The sequence below is a fragment of the Vombatus ursinus genome, unplaced genomic scaffold (genome assembly GCF_900497805.2).
Source record: "Vombatus ursinus unplaced genomic scaffold, bare-nosed wombat genome assembly UNPS02009824.1, whole genome shotgun sequence".
NCBI lineage: Eukaryota > Metazoa > Chordata > Mammalia > Diprotodontia > Vombatidae > Vombatus > Vombatus ursinus.
In genome coordinates, this window is record NW_020949602.1 from 6,937,988 (window position 1) to 6,947,360 (window position 9,373).

At 35.7% G+C, this 9,373-nt stretch overlaps 1 pseudogene; it reads right to left on the bottom strand.

Annotated features, from left to right (window-relative positions):
• The window catches only part of LOC114036311, a 45,403-nt pseudogene extending 36,397 nt beyond the window's left edge, over positions 1-9,006 (bottom strand).
• Positions 9,007-9,373: the final 367 nt, after the last annotated feature.

The window sequence follows — 9,373 nt, forward strand, 5'->3', positions numbered from 1 at the left end:
ATGATGAGGTGATTCTAAAAAAGCAAAATTGGGTAGGAAAATGGTAAAAGGAGAAAGTATCTCATAAAAACAGGGCTTGAAAGGAAAAACCAATATAGAGCAAGTAGGTGGGGGAGGAGGGCTGGTAATATTAGAACTTCATTCTCATATGGGCTGAAGAGGAAACACCATATACATCTGAAGAGTTTTAGAAGTATTATGAATTTCTAGAGAGGTGTGAAACCAAGGAAATAAGATGAGGGAGAGACTTTTAGAAAGGTAGATAGATTAAGATTAGGAGGGTCAGGTGAATAGACAAATGAGGGACTTTTAAAGGATGGATAAAATAAAGAATAAAAGAGTAAAGGGAGAAGATAAGATAACAGTGATAAGGCAAAAATAAAGATTAAGAAGGAAAATAGTAAAAAACATAAGATGAGAGAAATTCACAGATAGTAATTATAATTTTGAATATTAATGAAAAGAACTCACCCATTAAATGCAAACAGCAGAATGGATTAAAAATCAGTATCCTACGAGAGATACACTAACTGTTGAAATTGAGGGTTGGAGTAGAATTTATCACGCTTCAGCTGATGCAAAAAAGGAGAGACAGCTTATGATCTCAGACAGAGTTATGGTTAAAATAGATTTAATTAAGAGATAAATAGAGTAAGTATATTTTGATAAAAGATATCATAGACAATGAAGTAATATCTATACTTAACCTATCTGCACCAATTACTATAGCAATTAAATTTCTAAAAGTTAAATGAGTTACAGGTGGAGAGAGATAGTAGTTGCATAATAGTAGGGGTCTTTAATCTTCCCCTTTCAGAACTAGATAAATTGAACCAAAAATATAAGAAAAGTTAAGCAACTAAGTAGAATTTTAGATAAACTAGATTTGATAGGTATCTGGAGAAAATTGAATTGAAATACAAAGGAATCCCCCTTTTTCTCAGTGTAGTACCTTTATTTTTTTAAGGCAATTGTGGTTAAGTGACTTGCCCTGGGTCACACAGCTAGTAAGTGTCAAGTGTTTGGTCCAAGGCCAAATTTGAAACGAGGTCTTCCTAACTTCAGGGCCGGTGCTCTATCCACCATGCCACCTCACTGTCCCAGTACCTTTATAAAATTGGCCCTATATTATTACATAAAAATGTTATAGTAAAAAATAGAAATATTAAAAATATCCTTTTCAGATCATAATTCAATAAAAAAGTATATTTATTAAGGGCCAAGGAAATACAGATTCAAAACTAATTGGAGATTAAACAACCTAATTTTAAAGAATGAGTGGGTTAGAGAACATGTCATAGAAACAATAATTTCATTAAAGAGAATTACAATAATGAGATGACATATCAGAACCTATGTGACACAGCAAAAGCAGTAATAAGAAGAAAATTTATATCTCTAAATGCTTACATCAATAAAATAGAGAAAGAGCAGACCAATGAATTGGGTATGCAATTTAAAAAATTTTAAAAAGAACAAATAAATAATCTCCATTTAAACACTAAATTGTAAATCATAAAGCATATGTGAGGTTAATAAAATTGAGAGTAAAAAGCATTGAATTAATAAATAAAATTAGGTGTTGGTTTTATGAAAAAATAAAGTAGTTAAAAATTGGTTAACATGATTAAGAAAGAGAGAGATCAAAACCAAATCACTAGTATTAAAAATGAAAAGAATGAATATACCACTAATGAAGATGGAATTAAAGTCATTTTAAAGAGGTATTTTGCTCAATTATATGCCATTAAATTTACCAATGTAAATGAAATAGAAGAATATTTACAAAAATATAAATTGCCTAGTTTAGCAGAAGAGGAAATAGAATATCTAAATAGACCTGTTTCAGAAAAAGAAATTAAAAAGGCCATGAATTAACTTCCTAAAAGAAAAAGTACCAGGACTAGATGAATTTATAAGTGAATTCTATCAAACATTTAAAGATCAACTAATTCCAATATTAAATAAATTACTTCAAATGATAAGTAAAGAATTGATTCTACCAAACTCCTTTTATGAAACAAATGTGATACTGATATCTAAACCAGGGAGAGTAAAAACAGAAAAAGACAATTATAGACCCATTTAATCAATGAATATAGGTGAAAAAATCCTAAATAAAATTCTAACTAAAAGATTACATCAATATATTGCGAAGATTTCTTATTATGATCAAGTTGCATTTATACCAGGAAAGCAGGGGTGGTTTAGCAGAAGGAAAGCTATTAACATAATTGATTATATCAATAATAAAACTAAAACAAATTATGCTTATATCAATAGATGCAAAAAAGTTCTTAATAAAGTACAACATTCATTTCTATTAAAACACTTGAATGGATTGGTATAAATGAATTTTTCCTTAAATTGATAAAAAAAATTATCTAAAACCATCAGCAAGCATTATTTGAGATGGGGATAAACTAGAAACCTTCCTAATAAGATCAGGTATGAAAGAAGAATGTCCACTGTCACCAATATTATTCAGTATTATATTGGAAATCCTAACAATATCAATAAGAGAAGAAAAAGAAAATGAAGGAATCAGAAGAGAGAATGAGGTAATAAAGCTATCTCTTTTTGCAGATGATATAATGATATATATGGAAAATCCCAAAGAGTCAACTAAAAAGTTAGGTGAAAAAATTAATACTTTTAGTGAAATAGCAAGATTTAAAGCAAATCCACATTAATCATCAGCCTTCCTATATAACACACACACGCACGCACATACACACACACACATACACACATACAAACTTTGTAAGAAGAGATAGTAAAAAAAAAATACCCTATTTAAAATAACTCTAGCTCAGGCCAAGTCCCACTTGGTCATTGTCTGGGCTTTGATTGGCTCAGAGACAATGTGAATAGCAATTGTTTCTTTTGTTTTGGCTGGGAATCCAGAGGGTCTTCCCCCCCTCCACCATTGTTTTTTTTTTTTTCTTTTTATTTGACTAGGTAAAGAATCATTCTCAGCTGTGATTCTTATAATCTAGTCACTGCTGAGATTTTTACAATCTGGCCACTAGCTCACAGGTGCTCAGATTCCTTAAGAGTCTGGGCCAGTATGGTGGATCTTTAATAAATCTTGTCTTTGGCTGAAAAAAAAAAAGAATCATTCTCTGCCTTATTTCTTACCTAGCCTTAATCATTGAATCGGTGTGGCTTCAGACAAAGTGAGACCTGAAAAGACTTTATCTTTAAAAAGTCAAGGTCTCCCACTGCATTCAGGGCCATCTCCAGTCATCCTGATCTATATCTTGCCACAGAACACAGATGGCTCTGGAGGAGAAAATGAGGCTGGTGACTTTGTACAGCACTCCCTCACTTAAGTCCAATTCAATTGCATGTCATGGCATCACCTCGCTGAGTTCATGGCCCTCTTCAAGAATGAAGGACAAAAAACAACAGATAGTATTAAATATCTGGGAGTCCACCTGCCAAAAAGCTCCAGGTACTATATAAGCAAAATTATACAAAAAAAACTTTTTTATACAAATGAAATCAGATTTAAATAATTGGAGAGATATTGATGGTTCATCAGTAGACTGGGCCAATACAATAAAAATGAAAATTTTACCCAAAATAATTTCTATATTCAATGCCATCCCAATTAAATTACCCCAAAAATGTTTTGCTGAATTAGAAATAAATCATAACAAAATTCATTTGGAAAAACAAAAAGTCAAAAGTATCAAGGGAAATAATGAAAAAAAGTGTGAAGGAGGAAGGTTTAGCAGTACCAGATCTTAAACTGTATTGCAAGGCAGTAATTATTAAAACTACCTGGTACTCGCTGAGCAATAGAAAGGTAGATCAATGGAATAGAGTTGACATACAATTTACAGCAACAGATACACATAGAAACTTGAATTTGACAAGTGTAAAGACAAGATTTTGGGATAATAATTTTTTATTTGTTAAAAATTGTTAGGAAAACTGGAAAGCAGTATGGCAGAAACTGATCATGGACCAGTATCTCACACCATTTACCAAGATAAGGTCAAAATGGATATATGACCTAGATATAAAGAGAAATTTTACAAGAAAATTCGAACATGGAAGATATTACTTATCAGACTAATGGGTAGGTGAACAATTTGTAAATAAACAAGAAATAAAGAGCAAGGTAAAATAAAAATGGATAATTTTGATTACACTAAATTAAAAAGTTTAGTTCAAGTAAAATGTAGCAAAGAACTGGCAAAGAACTGGCAATTGCAGAGAAGCTCATCAATTGGCTGAACAAGTTGTGGTAAATGATTGTGATGGAATACCACTGTGATATAAGAAATGATATGATCTTAGAAAAACATGGAAAGACTTGCATGAAATAATGAAGAGCAAAATGAGCAGAGAACCAAGAGAACGCTGTACACAGGAAGAGTAATACTGTTTTAAGAATGACTTTGAGTGAATGTGTTGTTTTGTCTATTATAAATACCCAAATTAAATATCAAGGACATGTGAAGAAAAACAATATCAGCATCTAGAAAGAAATGATAAATAGATGTATGTATAGAATAATTATATATATACCATACATATGTACATACACACACACACACACACACATATATATATATACATATATACACATATATGTATATATACACCTCTAGGTAGGGTTGGGGAAGGAAGAAAAAGAAAAAAATAAATTTAGATGATAATTTTGTTGTATATTTGAAATGAATATTAAGTAGTGCATAGTAGATTTGCACGTTCATGTGCAATCCTTTTTTTATTATATTGTTATAAAAATGCTTATTTGATTCCATAAATTAAAAATTATATATATTATATAAAATTATATTATAAATGTATATTATATATATATAAATATATAATTATATAACTATATAATATTATATATAAATATATAATTACATTGTGAATATTATGTGTGTGAATGTATGTATGTGTATATATATCTATATATATATATCTATATATATCTATATATATCTATATATATAGATATATATAGATATATATATATACACACATAAACAAAATAAAACAAAAGACTTTGACCTGGGACTTTGATTTTATTGAATTCCTCCAGATGCAGGTGGCTCTGCTGGCACCTGCACCATCGTGTGGGTCAAAGGGCCCAAAGGCAGAATCATAAACCCTTAGAGCTTCAGAGTTAGAAGGGTTCTCAGAGGTCATCCAGTCTAACTTGTACCCAGCAAACAACACCAGCAAAATACTCTAAACAACTTTTACTTGAAGGCCTCCAATGAGTAGGAATCTACTGAGGAAAAACTATTTCATTTTTGGACAGCTCTGATGGTTAGGAAATTTTTCCTAGCTTCAAGCCAAATTGTACCCCTCTGCAACTCTCACCCCTTGCTGCCGTTTCGGAGGCCAAAACCTAATCTTTCAAATACATGAAGACAGTCATCATACCTCCCTTCACCCCCCCCCCCAACTGAGTCTCCTTGTCCTCAAGTTAAACACTCCAAGCTCCTTTAATGAATCTTCAAATGGGATAAATTTGAACCCCTTCTCCATCCTCATTGCTCTCCCCCTCAATCTTATTACTGTCCCCCAACTCTCAGACATAAAGGAAGGAAACTTCAAAAACCTATTTTTTCTTTTATATTTCTTCTAGCCACAAGACCTCTATAATAGGTTGGAATTCTTCAGGAATGATGAAATATAGGAGTCAAAGATATTATTCAAAGAATCCTAGAGATGAAAAATATTTATCATAATTCAAAAACTCACCAAGTGTTTTAAAGACATGGAAGTGGAGAGGAAGTTGGGGACGATCAATAAACCAATAGGTCTTGGTTGACCAGGACCTCCTTGATCAGTGGCAATCCAGTTACCATCATAAAGGTAAGATTTCCCACATCCACGCAGAAAACATTTCCATATTTCTTGGCAAACTGAAAAAGAATTAGTTTGAGTTGCAAACTTCCATTGCATTTCAGGCTATTTTTGTCTGTACCATCATCAGACGATGTTCTAGCAATGTGAAACATCAATTCCAATGGAGCTCACTCAATTCAGTCTGATCAAATTCCACTGAATTTGGTTCAGATCACTCCAACAAACACTGAATCATCCAATTATATCTCAAGTCCTGTGCTAGGAGCTGAGCTGACAATCACAAATACCAAACAATTCCTTCTCTTGAGAAATTGACATTGGAAGGAAATGATCTGTACATTACAGATACAATACAGAATCCATACAAAGCAAATACAGAATACATACAAAGGAAATTCTAAGTTATTTCAGGGGATACTATCATCTGGGAGAGATCTAGAAGGCTTCCTGCAGGAGATGACCCCTTGAAGCTGAGCTTTGAAGGAAACTGGGAATTCCAAAAGATTCAGGGGAAGAGGGAGTGTATTCCAGGCTCTGAAGTGGCTCCTACATTTAAGGCACCATGCTGGGCTAGAAATATATGACAAAGAACTAAGAATTGAATATATGGGAAAGACTTGGACGTCAACACTTGAACCATTAGTAAATTCATTGGAGTTGGGTGGAACATAAGCTCCCAGAGGGCAGGGGCAGTTTTATTTTTTGTTTTCTTAATCTCCCGCACCTAGCATAGTACCTGGCACATAGAAAGTACTTATGAAATGCTTGTTAATTGATTGATTGGTTTGGTCTTTCACCCACTGAAACCCATCAAAGCCTTTTCAAAACTCAGTAGCCTGTCTTTGAGAGAGATTAGAGGAAAAATTAATCAATGGTGTTGCCAACATGGTCATAAGGTTCTCTGAACTTAGTAAGGCCTGTCTTCATGCCACAGACACTTCGAGAGCCTGTCACCACACTCTTATATGTAATCATTGCAGCTTGGTAGGACCCAAGAATGCTGGTCTTATGCTTCAAGGGCCTCACAGTGTAACTTCAATTTGATAGCAAATGATGACTATTTTCAGGAGCCAGGAATATTTAAACTTCAAAATGGAAAAAAAATGGGGGGGGAAGGATGTGATAAGAGCTTATGACTTGAAATCTAGCAAGATCTGGGTTCAGATCCTATCTTTGACTCCTGCCTGGAACCAGTCACTGAACCTTTTCTAAGATTTAGTTTCTGCATATGTAGTAGGTATCTCAAAGGGATATTTTGAGGATCAAATGGGATAATGCTTGCAAAGTTTTCTTCAAATGTGAAAAGGTTATGCCAGTCTGACCTGGGAGGCAGCATGTGATAGTGCGTTAAGAACCATCATCAGCATCATAATGTCCTGGGTTCAAATCCACCCCCTGGTCCATGCCAGCTATATGACTCTTGGTAAGGCACTTAACCTTTGAATATCCTAGGTAGGGGGTCTTCCATGGGTTACTCCTGGATCTGTGCTTGGCCCTGGGCTGTCTAACATTTTATCAATTACTGGAATAAAGGCATAGATAGGGTACTTAACTGATTTTCAGTCAACACTGAATCAGAATGTGTAGCTGGGTGATAATCAACCAAAAGAAAAAAAAATTGATGGGCTGTGATTGGATTGCGAGCAACAAGGTGAAACACAAAAAGGATAAATTTAAAGTCTCACGCTAAGATACAACAACCAATTTCACTCTGAAAAAGATCTGGCTCTTGGCAACTTGGTTTTCTCTTTAAATTTCAATAACTGCCTTTCATTACCATCAATTTCCTTTAAAATACTATTTTATGCATTTAAAACCATGATTCTGAAGGTATATCCATTGGTTTCACAAGAATGACTGCCAGAGGGGTCCAGGACATGAAAAAGTTGAAACAGAGGTTCAGTAAACTGTGCCTAACATGAATCAACAGTGTGATATAGCCAGCAAAAAAAAGAGGCATTGTTAATATTTAGTGAGCTCAATTTAAAGGAACATCACTGAGATGTTGGCAGTATAACATTAACACCCAGAATTGACCAATAAGGCATGTGAACGTCAGAGACCTGACATGACTTGTCCAAAGTCTTAAGATCAGTGTCATGGAACACAATTACTTAACCTTTCCTGTGTGTGTGGGGGGGGGAGTGTGGCTGTGTGTGGGTGTGTGTGGGTATAGCTCTTGCTGTCCCCTTGTTAGTCTGATGAATCCTATGGGTCACTTCTCAGAAAAACCTTTTTTAATGCATGAAATAAAATAAAATAAAATAAAATACATAGGAATATGAAGGAAGTCAAATATATTAAAATGCAGCAATGAAAAAATGTTTTTAACTAAAGTTCTATGGCCCCAGATTATATGCCTCTGCTTCTGGAGTTTGAAGGGACCTCAGAGGCTGCCTACGCGATTTCTGCCAGTCAGTCTATCAATGAACATTTAAGTGCTTACTATGTGCCAGGTGCTGTGCTGAGTACTGTGGATACAATAAAGCAAAAGACAGTCTCTCAAGGAGCTCACCTATTATTTTATAGATATAACAATAATGATGATGAAAGCTGACATTTATATACTGCTTAGTGTGTGCCTATCACTATGTGAAGCACTTTACAGTTATTATCCCATTGTGTCAGAATCACAGAAACTGAGTCAGAAGGGACCTCAGCAGGCATCTAATCCTGACACCACACAAAAGTTAACTCCACAATGACACACCCCACACGTGATGAGCATATGACTTTCTCCAGGTCCCATAGGTCAGAAGGCGAATGTGAACCCAGGCCCTCTAAGCCTCAAATCAGATGTTCTTTCTATTGCAGGAAGCTGCATCTCAGTAGGGCCAGAGCAGGATAGATACCCAGGCTTGTGGCTACTCAATCCAGCACATTCCCCAGGCCCCAGTTCCCAAGGTCCCCCCACAGTCAGTGAATTCTCACCTTCCCATCTCACTCCTTACCTTTTGGATGGTGATTTGGGGTTTTTTAAAGTCCATCTGGAAGAAAATTGCCCAATATGGGCAGCCCAGGAGGGCCAGGGGGGTAGTTGGGATGCCTCCTTCTTCTCTGAAGATACTGTGCCAGGATCAGGAGGATGGCAGAGAAGAGGAGGGTCTGCAGGGGGGCTTTTTCCCAAAGGAAAGGGAGCACAGTTCCCAGAGAGAGCTGCATACTTCCCCAGCTCTGGCACCAAGGCCAGACAAGCCAAGCTCCTCCTCCCCCTTCCTCTTCCTGCAGCAACAGCCATAGCTATAGGGCCAACAGGAGCAGTGTTCACGTGAGAGACAAAGCTCAAACTGTTTTTGGCTCTGCTTTACAAGACTGCAGTGAGAGCTCCAGCGAGTGCCTGCCTCCCCTCTGTGCCCCAGCCCTCTGACTTCTACCAGGGCCTGCCTCTTTGGAGTAAACATGCCCCTCCTAACATCCCACTCCCCCACCAAAAAAAAAAAGAAAACTGGGCTTGTCTGTTGGGAACCAGAGAGACAACTTGGCCAGAGCAGCCTGGGAAGGCTCCACACTCAGTCAGACCCACCCAGTG